Source organism: Eurosta solidaginis, chromosome 5 (assembly GCF_040869045.1).
Source record: "Eurosta solidaginis isolate ZX-2024a chromosome 5, ASM4086904v1, whole genome shotgun sequence".
Lineage (NCBI taxonomy): Eukaryota > Metazoa > Arthropoda > Insecta > Diptera > Tephritidae > Eurosta > Eurosta solidaginis.
Window position 1 is genome coordinate 216842313 of NC_090323.1, and position 22601 is coordinate 216864913.

The window sequence follows — 22601 nt, forward strand, 5'->3', positions numbered from 1 at the left end:
ATTTGAGGCAGTCAAGCCTGCAAGTCACTCAATGAGCTCTTCAACTAATCTGCCGGCATCGAATTCGAACCAATTCCAAGCGAGATAAGGCACTTTCAGTAGACTTTAAATCACAGCAAAAACAGGCTCATAGAATTCAACCCATCCTTCAACCAGCTTACTGGTCTACCGGTTGAGAACTGAAGTTAGGTAGCTCAAATCCTTCATCGCAAAATCTAATGATGTCCACCAAACGTATACTCAGCATTACATTCTGGATCAAGTTGAGTGTTGTTGTTACAGCGTCGCTGATATCTATGCGTTCCATCAGACCAGCATGCCATAGAAGAGTGTCGGATTGAATACCATCTCGTAAAGCTACTGCTCGAGCCTTGGTGAGTTGGCAGTATAAAGCATCCAAGTCTTTCGGCTTACTATATAGTATGATTTCTAGATACTTAATCTTATCAGAAAATGTTATCGAGACTACCCCAACCTACAGAGGCTTAAATATGGATCTTAAATAAATTCATATTTCCGATTAGCTTGGGTTGACAGCGCATTACTCGGCCTATTTATTCACTGCATTCAGTGAGCTTTGCTGAATATAGATCATTGTGGCCAGAAATTTACTCCTGAACAGGGTTGCCTGAACATCTGCGTAGCGAACTACGGACACCCACTGGCTTCCAGTTTTACCAGCAGTTCATTAACTCCCCCAATACAGAGTAGAGAAGGCAGACCACCCGATTGCGGCTTGACTCTGCATACTCTTCTCGCGATTCTTTTGCACAGAAGCAGAGTTCTTTTTAAAGCCCCTGTGAAGACATTGTCATAAACCCATTTCATGTCTCTAAGGGCGCCCAGAACAAATTTGTTGTATTCTAGGATACTGACAGTGGCTCTCAAGTAATCCTCCTCAGAATATTAAGATCAATCAGCTCTCCAAAGTTTTTAGGCTAAATGAAGAGAGGTTCGTTGCTGTAAAGTGCTTAGAAGATACAAGATGAGGTTTTTAATGAAGGTCACTTTGGCCCCTAACACCTTGCAGGGCGGACTACCAGACTCTTCTCAATCATTTTCCTGGTGAACAGTTCTATGATACTGTCCCGAATATCAGCAACACTAAGGGATTCTATCGTCTATAAGCCGATGCTAAGTAGTGACTTGTATGCACATCATTAAACCAATCATTATGTCTTCACATAGGTACGTACACGCAGCGGAGAAGAGACGCACAAACACATTCAGATATCTTATCTGAGATGCTCCCAAAAGTATGCAATTATAATTGTGCTCACATATATACGCGCATATGAGAAGCTATAAACGTAGTAATTTTATAGCTGATAACCAACTAGTAAATTCTAGAATGGAAGAGCCTAGAAGATGCGAACGAGAAATCACAGAGTATAAAAGGCAGCAACAGTAGAGGTGCGACAATCATTTGGATTTAAGACGCTATTTGGCGAGCAATAGTAGTGTTATTGTGAAGAACTTTAATAAGGGCCATTTTGTATTATTGAATAGTGGAGTTATTTATTCAACAGTTTAGTGATTCGAACGTTAGCAGAAGATTGCAAATAAGGGGAATTGCAGTAAATTCGTTACAATACCCTTGTTTTCTTTAGTTTCCAAACAGTTAGACTTCGTCGATATATGAGCGGTTATCGATAAGCAGTTAGTGAGATTACGGTCCTTTGTGATACCGCAATAACTAAGGGCATGACTTATTTCTCATCATTAAGTGAAACGCTGAGCTGCAACGACATACTTTCGCATGAGACGAACATTGATCCCCGACAAGTTCTTCCAGTTATTCGTACACATCTCCATCACACGTCCTTATACTATGCTAACAACGAAACCCGGCATAAGATGGCGTCAGTCCAGCGTTTGCGTATCAAACCCAAGGCCCAACTTTCTAAGAGAAGACTACAAAGGACAAACGGTGTAACAGAAACCCTGCTGGAGCTCACCTCCAGTTTACACAAGCGATTTCGGACTGAGAGATACGCGTTGCCAGGATGCACAGTTTCAGAGGTCAGCGCATAAAAACCGTCTAACTGTCCGATTAGATGTTTAACTCTCTAGCACAAAACGCATTCGATAACGTGTCCGCATCCTTGATAGCGGCGACTTCTGCTTGGAAGACGCTGCAGTGATCAGGTAGCATAAACTTTTGGCTAACTTCAAGTTTCTGACAAAATACGCCACCTCTAACTGCTTGCAGCCTATACCTATCCGTACAGAAACATCAAAATCTCGTCCCAAATGTTTTCTCCATCCCACTCCCCCTCGAGGGTATATAAATTATGAAGTTGATAGCCGGGAAAAACCTGGGGCATAGTAATATGTCTTGCTAGGGATGAACTCAAAGCTAATAAGATTGCTGGTGTCTTTAAATTCGAGGTATCTTTAAACTAACATTTTTGTGAACGATACAGAACGAGACACGAAATGTTTAGCTCTAGCGTATTTTAGAAACGATTCCAAACTCTACCACAAGCTATTGAACTTTGATAAGATCTTTGTGTGTAAATTGAGTTCTATCTCGTTGAGAAAGCGGCGTAACGCCCAACCAGGTAATCAGACAGCACGCTCTCGTACAAACAGATTATATATTAAAGGTTGTGTTTTCAAGAGGTGGAGCATTCCCCTCATAACTCAAACACCCTGTTAGCAAATCTTGACTGAAAGTGAAGCGGGCAAAACCGAATTGGTTTTTTCAAGTCAGTTTTAACTTGAAGAAGATTTAACGATGACCTGTACAAGCTCTACGCAGACATCAACACAATCTAGCGAATTAAAACGCAGCGGCTGCGCTGGCTAGGCCATGTTATGCGAATGAAAGATGACGCTCCCAAAAAGGTTTTTCTATCGGAACGCGCCTATGGAAGCAGAGGTAGAGGGCGGCCCACTCCACTGGAAGGACCAGGTGGAAAACGATTTAAAATTCCTTGGTGTGACAAATTGGCGCCGGATGGCAGAAACAAGAAGCAACTGGCGCGCCTTGTCGGACGGCCATAACCGTTTAAACGGTTAAGCGCCAATTAAGTAAGTAAGTTTAACCTGTAAAAGAGACACATATATAAACTGTTATCCGAAATTTTATAAGTGGAAATGAGAGAAAACATCACAAATATTGAGAGAGCAGGCTCTCTTTGCGGAGGTGTTTATATTCTTCACGGTTGCCACTTTTGGTCCATTTGGACCAACAATGGTCCCTTCCAAACCCATTTGGTCCGCTGGTCCCTTTTTTAAAATGTTGGTCCTTTTTAGGCAGTAGCCACGATTTTGGAACTTTTCTTCCTTTTTCACTGAGGTTAAAATTCACAACTCTGCCCATAACATTTGGCACACTTTCATTAACCCACATATAGTTTTCAATTTACTTATGTGTATGGAAATCTTTCCACAAAAATTGCTCAGTCAATAAAATGTAGCAGACCAATAACATTTCTTAGGAGATATTTAAGGCGAGGCATTAATAAGAAAAGTGATGGATCTAAGGGCAAACACATTACACGGACTTATCAGAAAAAAGTATTGTTTTAGTATCCAAATATTTCGATCGGTTATCAAACACTTTTCGTGATAGATTTTTTTCACTAGTTGAGCTAAAACAATTTTTCTCAAATTTGGCAGGGCTTTCCACTGATGGACCCATTACGATGGCCGTCGAGTTAAAATTTGAATTGACAACTATGTAAAATAATGAAACTAATTGATTTTATGTTTGGTAACACTTTCAATATTTTTTACAAAGAAATCCTATGTAAAAATTGCAGGAGTATTGTGGTGTTCCAGGAGTATTGTGGTGCTAAGGCACGCCGAATACTTAAAAACTAAGTAGCTTGGCATAAGAACTATTTTAACTGTAAGTACACTGAAAGAAAAAGGCTGGTTAAATCAACCGAAATTTCTGTCAATTTTTATCCATCGCAACAAGATGTTGAATCAACTGCGCACAAATCCTTGATTCGTAATTAACCGTTTTAGTAGTCAAATAAACAAAAAAGTTGTTGTAACAGCTTTGTAAGAAAGTACCTATGTTGCGACAATTCCAAAGCAGATGAGTTTTCACTGAGATCTTTTCATTTGCAGAAACACACTCGGAGTGCTTGCCCAACAGTGCCGAGAAGCGACCCCGCTTAGGAAAATTTTCTTCTAATTAAAAAACCTTATTTCTAAAATTTTTATGTTGCTTTGCCCGGGGTGTGAACCCAGGGTCTTCGGTGTGGTAGGCGGAGCACGCTACCATCACACCACGGCGGCCGCCATATACATACGTAAATATGTGCATACATATAGTACAGAGCGTACGTTAGTACAAAGTAGAGAGCGCAGTGAGCGTAAAATTCTCTGTGAAATTTGATCATGTATTGACTGTTGATCGTTGTTGAAATGACCAGTGAGATCAGTTGTGGTTACAAAAAAAAATCAGTTAGATTGATTAGGAATCTGTCAATTTTTTACAGAATTTTGTTAACTTAAGAGCGACAATTTCTCTTCTGTTGAAATGACTAAACTAATTTGTCCGCTTGACAAAGAACTCGGTCGAACCATAATTCGATCAATTTCAGCGAATCTCCGTTAAGTCAAGAACAACAGACCCGATTTGTTGATTTTACTAGCACCATTTCTTTCAATGTAAGCCAGGAATACTTCTTGAAAGCGGTAACTTTATAAATGAATAACGAATGACGATTGAACAAATTTACTTTTATATTCAGAATTTGAAGCAAATGTAAAAAGATTTGATTTCGAAAGAAGTGTTTTGTATTTTATTCTCGTAGGTACAGAACCCCATAGATTTCAATAACAACGCTGTTAACTGGTTTCTAGTACCTACATAAATGTAATCAGGTTCCGTTATTGCACAGTTGAAACTTTTAAGACGTTTGATTTTTAATCTGAAGTCTGGGCTAAATGGAAGTTTTTCAAAAATCACACTTACTAAATCTAGGCGTTGGTATGAAATTTCAACGTTCAGGGGAAAAAGTAAGCATCATTTATGATTTACTGAGTATGCTCATAGTTCGGCTACACCAAAACGCAAATTTTTTAGCCTTTTCTTACTAAAACCAAACTGCGCTATACATTCTTTCCAATTAGCAGCATAATTCTGGAACTAAGAGTTTTGTCAGCAAAACTACATTCAAAACGTATATTTAGTGAAGGCATAGACTTATCCTAGAAATTTGAAAATTTGAATTAAGTCTCCTATTCGCTAAGTTTATTAAAATTTTGTTTAGGAAACCATAGAAGCATTCTGAAGTTTTATATTTGACAACGACTACGACATTTTTGTGAATTGCTTGTATCACAATCAAATAAAATAAAAATTTGGTTCTTTTTTTTCTAAGATTTGGTCCTTTTTTTCGAAGAATTTTTGTCCCTAAAGAAAACATGGTGTGGCAACCATGTTCACGACCTTCTTACAAAATTAACCAAGTCTGCCGTAAGGCTCCGAACAAAGGTAATAGTCAAATGTGTCAGTCTTGAAACTAACCAATTAACCCTACTATTCTTATTGGGCACGCACTGAACGTCTGCTACCAGCTTGCCCTGCTTGTTGTTGCAGAAATATTATGGATTCAAGATGTATCATACACCATAGCTTGTAGCTGGTATTCATCAAAGTACAGTTGGACCTATGTTACATTGTAATTTATAGTTTTCATATACATCATACTTGCTCACTATCAGTCGCAAATGAGGTTATATAAACTTATACATATTGATATATACATACATATTTATATATATATTTATTATGCTTACCATTTCCATGGATAGATTTCAAAGTGCACTTGTTTCGTAGCGAAAACAAGTGAACAAAAACAACGAAAATTTCTTAAAACCGGATAGAATTGCTTTTAGGCGCTTAAATGCACTTTTTCCTTCAGAAGGTTTCTTGTTCTTGGTTATATGACAGGTAATACAAAATTTTTGTTATACAACACTTTATTAGTTAGAGACAAATGCTAGTTTTTATGATTATTTCTTGGAAAATGTCCCTGTTTTAAAAGAAAATTAAAGAGTAACACTAAAGCAGCACAATTCTTTGGATGTAAAACTTTTTTCACTGAACGAGCACAACATTATTAACGATTTAATTTGTATAAATGATTTTAAAATAGCTAAACAGCACCAAATATTCTTTTTCGTATTTTTAGAAATCACAACAAAATAACAAAGCACTTCATAGATTCTCATTAGCTCTTGACGTGAACTCGCATCCGTTTCGAAATCAACTAAACTTTTATGAAAGCAGTGCAATTACTTTTAAACAATGGAACCACGCGCACATTGAGTTTTGTGTAATATAGCGGCACGCTCATCATCTCTTTCGTACTCTGATAAGGATAATCAGTATTTGTTTTTGTATGTATGTTTGGCTATTTTAAAGAAAACAATAAAAATATCAAGAGCGACAAAAGTACTACAAGACAGAAATTTGCGATTATTCTCTGAAGTGTTTATATATAGGAATCAATTTGTATGGGAACAAATTAACAATAATTAGTCCCGAACTGATGCTTTTCAGAATGTGATAAGCTTTTATATTTTTAAAATAATTTTTAAATATTTCATATGGATATCCTTTCCGTTCCTTTCATTACTGTGCTTTTCTTTTTTATCTTTTGCTTTTCCATTCCTTTCCTATCCCTTTCTTTCCTTCACGTTCTATTACTTTCCGGTCTTTTCATTTCCTTACTTTGCTTTCCTTTTCTATCCTTTGTTTTCCTTCTCTCTCGTTCTTTTATTTTATTTTATTTTATTTTATTTTATTTATCTAATTTAATTTAATTTTTATTTTATCTGATTTCGTATCATTTAATTTAATTTAATTTTATTTTTTTATTTTATTTTATTTTATTTTATTTTATTTTATTTTATTTTATTTTATTTTATTGTATTCTATTTTATTTTATGTTTTTTATTTTATTTTATTCTGTTTTATTAAACTTAATTATTTTATTTTATTTAATGTTTTTTATTTAAGTTTATTTTATTTTGTCTAATTTTTGTACTCGAGTTTTAATTGTCCTTTATTTAAAATTTTCTCCTTTGAGGGTTTACATTAAATATCGGTATAAACAACAATATACTAAATGCTATTTAATTCTATTAACTAGTTACATTGGTTTGGTTTTACAGTTGTTGGTAAGATTTTCTATAAATAAATACATATGTATCAGGTTTTTAAATTTATATAATACATCGTAGATTAGTGTATCCTTAAGAATTTTCTAATTATAGAGCTTGTCGACAAAATAACAGCCTTCTGTATCGCTCGGCGCTTTTCGGTGAGTTGAGGTTTCTCAAGGCTACAGTTCAGTGATTTCGGGATAGCTCCAGTTGAGGATATTATTATTGGTATTATGTCGACTCTGTGCAGCTTCCACATCTCCTTAATTTCGTGTGCGAGACTTTGGTATTTTCTGAGCTTCTCCGCACGGCACTCCTGTAGGTTGTGTGTGTTTGGAATACCTATGTCTATTAGGTAAGTCTGATTCTCCTGCTTATTTACGATCGTTATATCAGGTCGATCTGTTAGAATAGAGCGGTCCCAATACATTTTGAAGGCGCTATTTTCTAGCGTTGCCTCTGGGGTATATGTGTAGTATGGGCATTCCGCTGTAATTAGATCATAACGCAGAGCTAGTGTTTGATGTACGATCTTTGCCACCTGTTTATGCCTTGTTAAGTATTCTGTAGCCGCCAATGTAACACATGCACCGTTATGTGGTGAATTGTTTCGGGATGTCTTTGGCATCGTCTACAATTATCATTTTCAATAGGAGCTCGCATTACATATTTGCAGTAGTTCCTTGTTGCAATAACCTGGTCTTGGATGTCCAACCCCTCGGTTTCAGCGTAGATACCAGGGTGACTTAACCACTTATTGGATGCTGATTTGTCCACTTCTGTATGATCCAGGGCATATGCGTGCCTTCCATGAATCGCTTTCATTTTCCACTCTTGTATGAGCGATTGTATGTGCTCTCGATCGGAGGTGAGCTCGTACGTCGTAACATCATGTAGGTTTAGTGGGGAATACTTTATATCTACCTTGCATATCGTTTCTAAGAGAGGGCTGCGTTGGTTTTGAAAGTATATGCGTAGCTTATGAACACATTTCTTGTGCCGATGTTTTATATCTACCATGCCTCTGCCACCATCCTGGCGTGGCAAGTAGAGGCATTCTATCGCAGATTTAGGGTGATGGGCACCAAGTTTTGTTAGCAGCGTGCTTGTTGCTCTTTTCACACTCTTCAACTCTGTGTCCGACCATTTGATTGTTCCGAAAGTGTATGTGAGTACAATCACGTATCTATTAAAGGTTGTTTCTATTTCAGCACGACTTAAGTAAGCTCTTGACCCTATCCAAATATTAATTTGCTGTGTTCAACACTAATTCACTGTGCTGGATCCTACGGGCCTGAATCAAACAAAGGTATTTGAAACATTCGCTTTCAGACATGCCATTTATCGCCTGACCGTTGCTTAGCTGAACGTTTCGCAGTACAAATCTCCCGTATTCTACACTCAGTTTGCGGCATTTATCAATTCCAAATGGCATTCTAATATCATTTGAAAAACCTCTGTAAGCTCCAGCAGTGTGTTAATTTGACGGTCGTTTGCGCCATACAGCTTGTCATTCATATATAGCAGGTGCGACAGTTTGTAATGCGTTAGATGTGGAGATTTAATGGTAAACCCATAGTTGGTTTCTTTTAAGACGGTTGATAATGGATTTAAAGCGAGGCAGAACCATAGTGGACTTAACGTGTCTCCCTGAAAAATTCCTCTTTTAATAGGGATAGGAACCGATTTTATGAGACCGTTTCTTTGACTTATATTTAAAGTAATTTCCCACAAGGACGAGTGATGGCACAGCAGTTTCTTAACATTCGGTGCTATCTTATGTATGTCTAGTACTTCTAGCAGTCAGGACGCTGTGGAAAGCTTTAACAAAGTCAATAGATGTTCCTTTGCTTGTGGTATTACTCTAGTTTATTTTATTTCATTTTACTTTATTTTATTCTGTTTTATTTTATTGTTTTTTTATTTTTTTATTTAATTTTTATTTTATCTCATTTCGTTTCATTTAATTTTATTTTTTTTATTTTATTTTATTTTAACAATTTTTGTTGTTATATCGGCCTACTGATTTGTAAGATCGTGGGTTCGAATCGAGCGCAAGGCCCAACAATAATTATTTTATCATTATTATTGTTATAATTTATTTATTTATTGTTATAATAAATTTTTTCTTGATTGACAAAATTATTAAATTAGAATAGAAGAAAGAAAAAATTTAGACAACTTCGAAACCTCGTTGTATAGACCCATTTCGGGAACTGCTAAATTCCTTCATCGGTATTTTATTTTATTTTACTTAATTCTATTTTATTCTATTTTGTTTTATTTTATTTTATTTTACTTTATTTTATTTTTTTTTATTTTATTTTGTTTTGCTTTACTTTCTTTTATTTTATTTTATTTTATTTTATTCTATTTTATATTATTTTGTTTTATTTAATTTTTTTATATTTAATTTTATTTTTTTACAATTTTTTTTTTATTAAATTATTGCATTTTTTTATAATTACGGAAAACTGAAAGGAATTAGACATACTGGCTGATATTATAACTATTTCGAACCTCCCAAAGATTTCTTCAGATACCTTTGTATTTTTAAATTATAAACATATTCTCCCCAAGGGAGATTCGAACCCGGGTTTCAAAATTTCTAATACCGCAGGCCTACCATTAGGATATCACTACGTCTGTATGTTCATATGAGGCTTAACTTCAGTTTTCCCCGTTTGTTGTTTTTATTATTTTCATGCCATATATGGATACCTTTTTTTTTATCGGACAGCACGAAACCGCTGTTTCCTACACAGCCTTCTTGGTTGCACATGACGTCGAAGTGGATTCCCATTATTTCTGCATGTGTACCAAATGGCCATTGGCTTTTAATTGTGGCTGTCGGCTTAAATGTAACTTTCCTAGAAAATTTTAGTAAAACCTCTGCTTTTTTATAGGTTGTAGTCCGGCTCTTTAGGTGATCCTATATGTGCCCAAACTCTTTTGGTGATCCTATATGTGCCCATATAGCACCAATTTTGAAAAAAAACGGGTCTCTTAAAATAGTAAGACTGTCACTTTTTATTGATGTAAGCGGTCAATGTACCGCGACTGCCTCAGCGATATCTAATGATGCACCGGCCTTTGCCAGTTCCTCCGCTTTTTCATTGCCGTCTATATTTGCGTCACTCGATTCCCATGTGAGAGTAAACGGTCGCTAAGAAAGCGCGGTATTGATGATATACGATCCCAAGGTCGAACATTTATTTATCCGAAAGATCCAACATTTATCTATGTAAACCACGCGTTGAGGTCGCTTACATAGAAATATATGTCGGCAGAGACTTTGCAGGAACGATGCTGCGACAATTGAGAGTTTATAGATTTATCTGATTGCAAAAAAAAAAAAAACACGTTGGCTTATCAGAACTTCATTTTAAAGAGCTGTGGCTTGTCCTGGAAACGTTTAGACAAACATGAAAAACTCCCAATCATATGATAAAAGCCGACAGACATTGTTCTGACTTTCTCTATCTATACACCAGCATCTTTACTTTTTCCGACTTCCCCCCACTTAAAAATATATCGAGTTTGGCTCTTATAGCCAAATAGTACCAACTACCCCTCTACTTTAAAATTCATGTTCGGATTATGAGGGGCATCAAACTTTTGTTGCTGTACTACTGACTTCACCTGTCTTGTTTTATTGCGTCATGACATACACCAACAACGTGAAAACACCCTTGAAAAGAAGATACGAGCACAAAACATATTCGCCACTTTCAAACCAGATTGCGATGGTTCTGTAATCTGCTGCTAAATTTACCTGTAAAACCAGTTCTTGGGTAACACTCATTGCTCCATCCGAAATGAAAGGGCATCACCGACTTCCCATTTAACTATACACGTTCTTAAAATTAAACATTCGTTGTTCAAGGGTTAATCGAAACAAAGTCTCATCTAAGTATATACATTTGTACGTACATACATATAGGGCAAGCGTAAAAAGCACACGGAATGATTCAACTAAAGAGCTAATCGTAAGTTACAAAGTCCCATTCTTTGCAATGATAGTGTGAGTATTAAAGTACTCTCTACGATATTCGGAAGCAATATATGAACATAAATAACTGACACACAGTTGAGCACAGTGCTCTATAATTTTGATTTTTTCTACACAATTTCTCCACACAATTTTGTATTAATCGTTTTTTAAGAGTATCTAAATTTGCACTAAATAAGTGAGTGTTAAAAAAAAGACAAAGTTACAAATACATACGTGCGAAGTTATGCTCTAAAACTAAGAGGCATATTATGTATAACGCAACGAGTCGCATTTTCTCGTGTGAAACACAATTCGTATAATACAAGAGCATTCATTCAGTGAAAGTTAACCTGATTGCCTTTGTGAAATTTTTGGGATTATATAGTGGTGAATGTCAATGCCAGTGACTGCGACGCAAAGCGTCACGGCACCATACATAATCTGGCCCTGCATCGGGAATTGAAATAGGGGTGTGTTTCTACACGTTGTTTCGAACATACCAATAATGTTCAGCTGTGTTGCTCGCAGACTCATACATCGAACAGCATAAAATTTCATAAATAATTGGAAACCTACTAAATGTTACAAAATGAATGAATGCATCGTATTCAATGGCATTAAGTAATGAAATTGTCATTATGAATTATATTTATTATTTTAGGTTCTAAGCCAAACAACCGTATTATATGAAAAACTAATATTAAAAAGGAAATTTCCTAAGCACCTCCAAATTTCGGAGTTAGGGGTAAAAATACAGTTTTTTTTGTTGCCGCAGCGCTTTCATTCCTTTAAATCTCAGTTGGGTACGCATTGATGAAAAATTTCTTCACGTTTTTATGGTGAAGAAATATTGAGCTTGAAATGTGATAATATTTGTGCAGTTAGCACTAAATTTCCGAGTTTTTACGGATAGTTTCAACTTTGACGTTGTTCTGCATCACTATCTAATTTATATTTCTGGAATAGCCATGAAAATAATGTTCATTTAAAAGTCCATTTATTTAAAATTAACGACCTTATTCAAATTATAACGCAAAACAACTAGTAAATTCGTTACCGATTTTAATCTTTTGTAATTTGCTGACCAAGTTATTTTGCTAAAAAGAGTGGAAATTATATAGAAAATTTTGCTGCTGCTTTTTCAATAAACTTTGAATAACTTTATCAATTTTTTAGCGGTAGCCTGTGGATCAATGCAACATTGCAAAAGTACGAACACCGCTGTATCTGTGCGTTAACAGCAACGGAGTTACCCTTATGTGTGTTAGTAACGTGATTTAGATGTATGAATATGTATCTGTTAGTGTGGGTGAAATCAGTATTGCGAAAGTTTATGTCTGTCGTTTCTCGCCAAAATAAGATTGTATGTATTGGTGTATTTCGTTCTTGAGTGAAAGTGGTGGGAAAGAAGAGCTTTCGATCTATGAGGTACGATCGCCAAACGATGACAGGGCATGTCTCAAATGTAAGGTACATGCCAGTGAGTGCGCAAGTGATTCAGTGAATGTAAGTACTTTTGGGTGTTATTTTTTTATGTAGGTGGAGAAAAAAAAGGTGTCGGTTAAACGGTTTTAACTAACCGCATTTGGGACCCACTATCCACCGGCCTGTAACGAAAACCGGTAGCCCATACCCTGGTCAGCAACTACTGTAATCTAGGTGAGTCTAGTGTAACCCCCTTTCCCATTCCATGGTGCATGTCGACTCTTATAAAGAAAAAAAATGTAAAAATTAAGTTAAACAAATAAAATTAAATACCTGCAATAAATAAAATTAAATACCCTAAATTAATAAAATTGGACGAATAGATATACATAAGTAAATACAAAAAAATTATATTAAATTATTAATCTAAATTAGACAACGGAATTAAAAATAAAATAAAGTGAAGCAAATTTAACTAAAATTATAAAAGTAACTTAAAATTGTAAAATTAAATAAATCAATAAAATTAAGTAAAATATTTAAAATTACATAAATTAATAAAATCAACGAACCAGATAAAATCAATTAAATCAAATAAATAAATAAAATAAAATACAGATGTGAATACAATCAAGTGAATAAATAAAACCACATAAGTGAATAAAGTTGAACATAGAATAACTACATAATTAAATAAATGGAATAAATAACAAAAAGTTCACTTGCACTTGAATGTCCCCTACTGCTTTTATGACCCTAGCCCCTAAAAAATTGTTTCGTTTTTGTTCCTATAGGAAATTACAGGTTCTAAAGCCTAAACCTGCTATACTTGCCACCAACAGTGACTGCTACATCACTTGCCACATAAGCATCAAAAGCGGAGTAGTAGCTTAAATCAACAAAGAGCGGGGTAGTAACTGAAATCCAGCAGGAGGGGAAACATAGAGCCGGTGACGGACTCCACGCCGAAGGGTATAACGGAGGGGCATTTTGGCGCTCCTGTCCCGGCACCGCAGCATTTTTTGAAACTTCGCCTGCAGAGAAAACCACGATAGAGGAGAGAGGAACCAGTGCCGCATTTATTTTGTTGAATTTTTTTTGTTGCAATCCATTTGTTTGAATTCTTTTGAGTTAGATTAAGTTAAAACTACCAACATTCTCAACTTGATTTTTTTGGATTTTTCTGAATTTGCAATCATCCTTTCAACGGAATTTGGTAGTTAAATTTTAGACCTAGTTTTTAGTTTTTTCTATTTCGTTAAATTTAAGTTAATAATTGAAAACCTGGATGAATTTTGGTTAGAATTTTTGTATGAATTTAATTGTCATTATAGCACCCTAATTTAAAGATTTTTTTATATAATTATTAGCATTTCCACTTGTGCATTCCTTCTTACTTCTTCACCCTTTTTTTTTATTTGCCGCACAATTTATTTCTTACTTTTTACCTCATATTACCCCCGTTTGCATATCTAAATTTTTCGGGTTTCCATATTTTGCTTCAGTTCTTGCTTTTTTTTTGCATTTAAAGTTTGCTCAATTTTTTGCACCTAACTCTTCTTCTTTTCGACTCGGGCTTTTCTTGCACGCTTTGCGTTTCTTTCTTTTTTCACTTAGCCCAATTTTTTTATTATTTTTCAATGCTTTTAATACTTTAGATTTTTTTGCGATTCCATTTTGTGGCCTGAACTATTAAACATTTTTGAGTTTTCCCAATACCCCGGATAATAGTAAACTTCGTAAACTCCAGATTAAACTTTAAATCTTTTGTTATTGCCACATTTCATATTCATTTATATATATATATTTTTTATAGTTTAATTTGTTTGGCCGCGCGTAAAGCCTTTGATCCGGGCCGCAACCGCATGCCCGAATAATTTTGTAATTTCTCATTATCCCCTCTTCCACCTATTACTGAGTAGGCGTTCCAACATAGGATTTGTTTGTAGGTATATGCAAAAATTTTGGAATATAAAGATATTGCATGCGCGAACTTCGGTGGAAAGCAGCGGAGCGTAACAAAATTCTAGTAGGTCACTTTCACCACACCAAAAACTTTAACACAATTTTTAACATAATTTAAGCACAGAAATACACTGATTGGAGTTTTAGAGAGTAAAAATGTGAATTCTGAACACATTAGATGAATAAAAAGTGTACAAATAATTGTTAAATAACAAATACAGACAGTGGTAGTTTAACAAATTCTGCTGTGGTAAGTGGTGAATGTGGCATGGTACGATCTGTTAGAATAGACCGGTCCCAATACATTTTAAAGGCGCAGTTTTCTAGCGTTGCCTCTGTGGTATATGTGTAGTATGGGCATTCCGCTCTAATTAGATCATAACGCAGAGCTAGTGTTTGATGTACGATCTTTGCTACCTCTTTATGCCTTGTTAAATATTCAGTAGCCGCCAATAACACATGCACCGGTTATGTGGTGAATTGTTCTTTAGCATCGTCTACAATTATCATTTTCAATAGGAGCTCGCATTACATATTTGCAGTGGTTCCTTGTTGCAATAACCTGATCTTGGATGGCCAGCATGAACCCCTCGGTGTCAGCGTAGATACCAGAGTGACTTAATCACTCATTGGATGCTGATTTGTCCACTTCTGAATGATCCGGGGCATATACGTGCCTTCCATGAATCGTTTTCATTTTCCACTCTTGTATCAGCGATTGTATGTGCTCTCGATCGGCGTCGTAACATCATGTAGGTTTAGTGGGGAATACTTTAAATCTACCTTGCATATCGTTTCTAAGAGAGGGCTGCGTTGGTTTTGAAAGTATATGCGTAGCTTATGAACACATTTCTTGTGCCGATGTTTTATATCTACCATGCCTCTGCCACCATCCTGGCGTGGCAAGTAGAGGCATTCTATCGCAGATTTAGGGTGATGGGCACCAAATTTTGTTAGCAGCGTGCTTGTTGCTCTTTTCACACTTTTCAACTCTGTGTCCGACCATTTGATTGTTCCGAAAGTTTATGTGAGTACAATCGCGTATCTATTAAAGGTTGACCCTATCCAAGTATTAATTTGTTGTGTTCAACACTAATTCACTGTGCTGGATCCTACGGGCCTGAATCAAACAAAGGTATTTGAAACATTCGCTTTCAGACATGCCATTTATCGCCTGACCGTTGCTTAGCTGAACGTTTCGCAGTACAAATCTCCCGTATTCTACACTCAGTTTGCGGCATTTATCAATTCCAAATGGCATTCTAATATCATTTCAAAAATCCTCTGTAAGCTCCAGCAGTGTGTTAATTTGACGGTCGTTTGCGCCATACAGCTTGTCATTCATATATAGCAGGTGCGACAGTTTGTAATACGTTAGATGTGGAGATTTACTGGTAAACCCATAGTTGGTTTCTTTTAAGACGGTTGATAATGGATTTAAAGCGAGGCAGAACCATAGTGGACTTAACGTGTCTCCCTGAAAAATTCCTCTTTTAATAGGGATAGGAGCCGATTTTATGAGACCGTTTCTTTGACTTATATTTAAAGTAATTTCCCACAAGGACGAGTGATGGCACAGCAGTTTCTTAACATTCGGTGCTATCTTATGTATGTTTAGTACTTCTAGCAGTCAGGACGCTGTGGAAAGCTTTAGCAAAGTCAATAGATGTTCCTTTGCTTGTGGTATTACTCTAGTTTATTTTATTTCATTTTACTTTATTTTATTCTGTTTTATTTTATTGTTTTTTTTTTATTTTTTTATTTAATTTTTATTTTATCTCATTTCGTTTCATTTAATTTTATTTTTTTTTATTTTATTTTAACAATTTTTGTTGTTATATCGGCCTACTGATTTGTAAGATCGTGGGTTTGAATCGAGCGCAAGGCCTAACAATAATTATTTTATCATTATTATTGTTATAATTTATTTATTTATTGTTATAATACATTTTTTCTTGATTGACAAAATTATTAAATTAGAATAGAAGAAAGAAAAAATTTAGACAACTTCGAAACCTCGTTGTATAGACCCATTTCGGGAACTGCTAAATTCCTTCATCGGTATTTTATTTTATTTTACTTAATTTTATTTTATTCTATTTTGTTTTATTTTATTTTATTTTATTTTATTTTACTTTATTTTATTTTTTTTATTTTATTTTGTTTTGCTTTACTTTCTTTTATTTTATTTTATTTTATTTTATTCTATTTTATATTATTTTGTTTTATTTAATTTTTTTATATTTAATTTTATTTTTTTACAATTTTTTTTTTATTAAATTATTGCATTTTTTTATAATTACGGAAAACTGAAAGGAATTAGACATACTGGCTGATATTATAACTATTTCGACCCTCCCAAAGATTTCTTCAGATACCTTTGTCTTTTTAAATTATAAATATATTCTCCCCAAGGGAGATTCGAACTCGGGTTTTAAAATTTCTAATACCGCAGGCCTACCATTAGGATATCACTACGTCTGTATGTTCATATGAGGCTTAACTTCAGTTTTCCCCGTTTGTTGTTTTTATTATTTTCATGGATACCTTTTTTTTTATCGGACAGCACGAAACCGCTGTTTCCTACACAGCCTTCTTGGTTGCACATGCCGTCGAAGTGGATTCCCATTATTTCTGCATGTGTACCAAATGGCCATTGGCTTTTAATTGTGGCTGTCGGCTTAAATGTAACTTTCCTAGAAAATTTTAGTAAAACCTCTGCTTTTTTATAGGTTGTAGTCCGGCTCTTTAGGTGATCCTATATGTGCCCAAACTCTTTTGGTGATCCTATATGTGCCCATATAGCACCAATTTTGAAAAAAACGGGTCTCTTAAAATAGTAAGACTGTCACTTTTTATTGATGTAAGCGGTCAATGTACCGCGACTGCCTCAGCGATGTCTAATGATGCACCGGCCTTTGCCAGTTCCTCCGCTTTTTCATTGCCGTCTATATTTGCGTCACTCGATTCCCATGTGAGAGTAAACGGTCGCTAAGAAAGCGCGGTATTGATGATATACGATCCCAAGGTCGAACATTTATTTATCCGAAAGATCCAACATTTATCTATGTAAACCACGCGTTGAGGTCGCTTACATAGAAATATATGTCGGCAGAGACTTTGCAGGAACGATGCTGCGACAATTGAGAGTTTATAGATTTATCTGATTGCAAAAAAAAAAAACACGTTGGCTTATCAGAACTTCATTTTAAAGAGCTGTGGCTTGTCCTGGAAACGTTTAGACAAACATGAAAAACTCCCAATCATATGATAAAAGCCGACAGACATTGTTCTGACTTTCTCTATCTATACACCAGCATCTTTACTTTTTCCGACTTCCCCCCACTTAAAAATATATCGAGTTTGGCTCTTATAGCCAAATAGTACCAACTACCCCTCTACTTTAAAATTCATGTTCGGATTATGAGGGGCATCAAACTTTTGTTGCTGTACTACTGACTTCACCTGTCTTGTTTTATTGCGTCATGACATACACCAACAACGTGAAAACACCCTTGAAAAGAAGATACGAGCACAAAACATATTCGCCACTTTCAAACCAGATTGCGATGGTTCTGTAATCTGCTGCTAAATTTACCTGTAAAACCAGTTCTTGGGTAACACTCATTGCTCCATCCGAAATGAAAGGGCATCACCGACTTCCCATTTAACTATACACGTTCTTAAAATTAAACATTCGTTGTTCAAGGGTTAATCGAAACAAAGTCTCATCTAAGTATATACATTTGTACGTACATACATATAGGGCAAGCGTAAAAAGCACACGGCATGATTCAACTAAAGAGCTAATCGTAAGTTACAAAGTCCCATTCTTTGCAATGATAGTGTGAGTATTAAAGTACTCTCTACGATATTCGGAAGCAATATATGAACATAAATAACTGACACACAGTTGAGCACAGTGCTCTATAATTTTGATTTTTTCTACACAATTTCTCCACACAATTTTGTATTAATCGTTTTTTAAGAGTATCTAAATTTGCACTAAATAAGTGAGTGTTAAAAAAAAGACAAAGTTACAAATACATACGTGCGAAGTTATGCTCTAAAACTAAGAGGCATATTATGTATAGCCTTTACCCGCGGCCCCGTCCGCAAGGAGAAAATGAAATATGTGGGCTATTCACGTTAGCCTGCTTATAAAGTTATCTGTTTAAAATTTTTTTCTGTCTAATGCATTTTATTTTTGTAATTGAGTAAAAAAAAGAACTTTATGAGCTGATAACCTGATAGGATCCCAAAATGATAACGAAATTATCCAGAAAAAGCCACGAAATGACCCCGACGCTATCGCGGACGGATCCCGAAAACCATCCAGAAACGCCCCGGAAGTGTTTCCAAAAGTTCCCGAAGTAGTCCCAAAAAAACCCGAAATGACAACGACACGATTCTAGACTTATCCAGATAACCACACAGAAATGATGCCTGAAGGGTACCAAATTGATCCCGAAATAGTCCCGAAAAAGTTCCGAAATTACCCTGACGGGCTCCCGGACGGATCTCAGAAACCATCCAGAAAATATCCAGGAAGGGTCCCTAAATTATCCCGACTACAGAAAAAGTTCCGAAATGGCTCCGAAGGGATCCACGATGGATCGCGAAAACCATATAGAAATGATTCCGGAAGGATTCCAAAATGATCCCGAAATAGTCCGGAATTGACCCAGATGGGATCCCGCACAGATCCAGAAATGATCCCGGAAGGGTGCAAAAACTATCCCGGAAAAGTAACAAAAAATCCCGAAACGGCTCCTACGGCATCCCGGACGGATCCAGAAATGATCTCGGAAGGGTCCCCAAATGATCCCAAAATGGTCCCGAAATGACCCTGATGGATCCGGCAAACCATCAAGAAATTATGCCGAAAGGGTCCCAAAATGATCCCGAAATAATACAGAAAAAGTCACGAAACGACCCCTAGAGGATCCCCAAATGATCCCGTATTAGCTCCGAAAACGTCCCGAAATAACCCCGACGGGATCCCGGACAAATCCCGAAAACCATCCAGAAATGATGCCGGAAGGAATCCCAAATGATTCCGTAAAAGTTCCGCATTGATTCCGACGGGATCCCGAACGGATACCGAAAATCATCCAGAAGTGACGCCGGAAAGGTCCTCAAATGATCACCTAATAGTCCCGAAATGACCCTTAAGGGGTCATGGACGGATCCCATAAACCATCCAGAAATGATCCCGATATATTCCCGAAGAAGTCCCGAAATGACCCTGACGGGATCTCGAACGCACCCCTAAATGACCCTGACGGGATCCCAGACAGATCCCGAAATCCATCCAGAAATGATCTTGGGAGGGACCTCAAATGATCCCGAAAAAGTCCCGCAATGATTCCGAGGGGATCCTGATCGGATACCGATAACCATCCAGAAGTGATGCCGGAAAGTTCCTCAAATGATCACCTAATACCAAAATGACCCTGACGGCATCCCGGACTGATCCCAAAATCCATCCAGAAATGATCTTGGGAAGGTCCCAAAATTATCCCGAAATAGTCTCGGAAAAGTTCAGAAATTACCCTGACGGGTTCCCGGACGAATCCTGAAAGCCATCTCTAAATGATCCCGAAAAAGTCCCGAAATGACCCTGACTGGACCCCGAAAGGATCCCGAAAACTATCCAGAAATGATGCCGGAAATTTCCTCAAATGATCACCTAATAGTTCCGAAAAGACCCTGACGGGATCCCGAACGGATCCCGACAACTATCTAGAAATGATGCCGAAAGGGCCCGCAAATGATCCCGTATTAGTCGAGAAAAAGTCCCGAAATGAACCCGACGGGATGCCGGACGAATCCCAAAAACCAGCCAGAAATGTTGCCGGAAGGGACACCAAATGATCCCGAAAAAGTCCCGCAATAATTCCGACGGGATCCTGAGCGGATACCGAAAACCATCCAGAAGTGATGCCGAAAAGGTCCTCAAATGATCACCTAATAGTCCCAAAATGACCCTGACGGCATCCCGGACAGATCCCGAAATCCATCCAGAAATGATCTTAGGAGGGTCCCAAAATTATCCCGAAATAGTCTGGGAAAAGTCCAGAAATTACCCTGACGGATACCGGACGAATCCTGAAAACCAATCTTAAATGATGCCGAAAAAGTCCCGAAATGACCCTGATGGGACCCGGAAAGGATCCCGAAAACTAACCAGAAATGATGCCGGAAAGGTCCTCAAATGATCTCCCAATAGTTCCGAAAAGACCCTGACGGGATCCCGAACGGATCCCGACAACTATCCAGAAATGATACCGAAAGGGCCCGCAAATGATCCCGTATTAGTCGAGAAAAAGTCCCGAAATGACCCCGACGGGACGCCGGACGAATCCCAAAAACCATCCAGAAATGATTTTGGAAGGGACCCCAATGATCCCGAAAAAGTCCCGCAATTATTCCGACGGGAATCTGAACGGATACCGAAAACCATCCAGAAGTGATGCCGGAACGGTCCTCAAATGCTCACCTAATAGTCCCAAAATGACCCTGAGGGCATCCCGGACAAATCCCGAAATCCATCCAGAAATGATCTTGGGAAGGTCCCAAAATGATCCCGAAATAGTCTCGGAAAAGTCCAGAAATTACCCTGACGGGTTCCCGGACGAATCCTGAAAGCCATCCTTAAATGATCCCGAAAAAGCTCCGAAATGACCCTGACGGGATCCCGAAAGGATTCCAAAAACTATCCAGAAATGATGCCGGAAAGGTCCTCAAATGATCCCCTAATAGTTCCGAAATGACCGTGACGGGATCCCGAACGGATCCCGACAGCTATCCAGAAATTATGCCGAAAGGGTCCGCAAATGATCCCGTATTAGTCGAGAAAAAGTCCCGAAATGACCCCGACGGGATCCCGGACGAATCCCAAAAACCATCCAGAAATGATGCCGGTAGGTATCCCAAATGATCCCGAAATAATCCCGAAATGACCTCGTCGGCATCCCGGACGGATACCGAAAATTATCCAGAAATGATGCCGGAAAGGTCCACAAATGATTCCCTAATAGTCCCGAAATTACCCTGATGGGATCCCGGACGGATCCCGAAAACCATCCAGAAATGATGCCGGAAGGATCCCAAATGATCCCGAAATAGTCCGGAAATGACCCAGATGGGATCCCGGACGGATACCGAAAATTATCCAGAAATGATGCCGGAAAGGTCCACAAATGATCCCCTAATAGTCCCGAAATTACCCTGATGGGATCCCGGACGGATCCCGAAAACCATCCAGAAATGATGCCGGAAGAGCCCCCAAATGATACCGAAAAATCCCCAAATGACCCCGACGATATCCCGGACGGATCCCGAAAACCATACAGAAATGATTCCGGAAGGATCCCAAAATGATCCCGAAATAGTCCGGAAATGACCCAGATGGGATCCCAAAAAGTATCCCGGAAAAGTAACAAAAAATCCCGAAATGGCTCCTACGGCATCCCGGACGGATCCAGAAATGATCTCGGAAGGGTCCCCAAATGATCCCAAAATGGTCCCGAAATGACCCTGATGGATCCGGCAAACCATCAAGAAATTATGCCGGAAGGGTCCCCAAATGATCCCGAAATAAAACAGAAAAAGTCACGAAACGACCCCTAGAGGATCCCCAAATGATCCCGTATTAGCCCCAAAAAAGTCCCAAAATGACCCTGACGGGATCCCGAAAGGATTCCGAAAACAATACAGAAATGATGCCGGAAAGGTCCTCAAATGATCCCCTAATAGTCCCGAAATGACCGTGACGGGATCCCGACAACTATCCAGAAATGATGCCGAAAAGGTCCGCAAATGATCCCGTATTAGTCGAAAAAAAGTCCCGAAAGGACCACGACGGGATCCCGGACAAATCCCAAAAACCATCCAGAAATGATGCCGGTAGGTATCCCAAATGATCCCGAAATAGTCCCGAAATGACTTCGTCGGCATCCCGGACGGATCCCGAAAATTATCCAGAAATGATGCCGGAAAGGTTCCCAAATGATCCCCTAATAGTCCCGAAATTACCCTAATGGGATCCCGGACGGATCCCGAAAACCATCCAGAA

General features: G+C 37.6%; 1 protein-coding gene across 4 annotated transcripts in view; it reads right to left on the minus strand.

The window, feature by feature from the left end:
- cu (curled) overlaps positions 1-22601 on the minus strand; it is a 131397-nt gene that overhangs the window by 88315 nt on the left and 20481 nt on the right. Inside the window, exons 1-2 of one of the 4 annotated variants that reach the window (XM_067788270.1) lie at positions 6137-6650; positions 5767-6002 (exon numbers count right to left, since the gene is read on the minus strand). The exons of 1 other annotated variant lie outside the window; for it this stretch is intronic. The gene's annotated coding sequence lies outside the window, so the exon portion shown is untranslated. Of the gene's footprint in view, positions 1-5766; positions 6651-22601 lie in introns of those variants that run through there. 2 more of the 4 variants (XM_067788271.1, XM_067788269.1) reach the window with 2 other exon arrangements.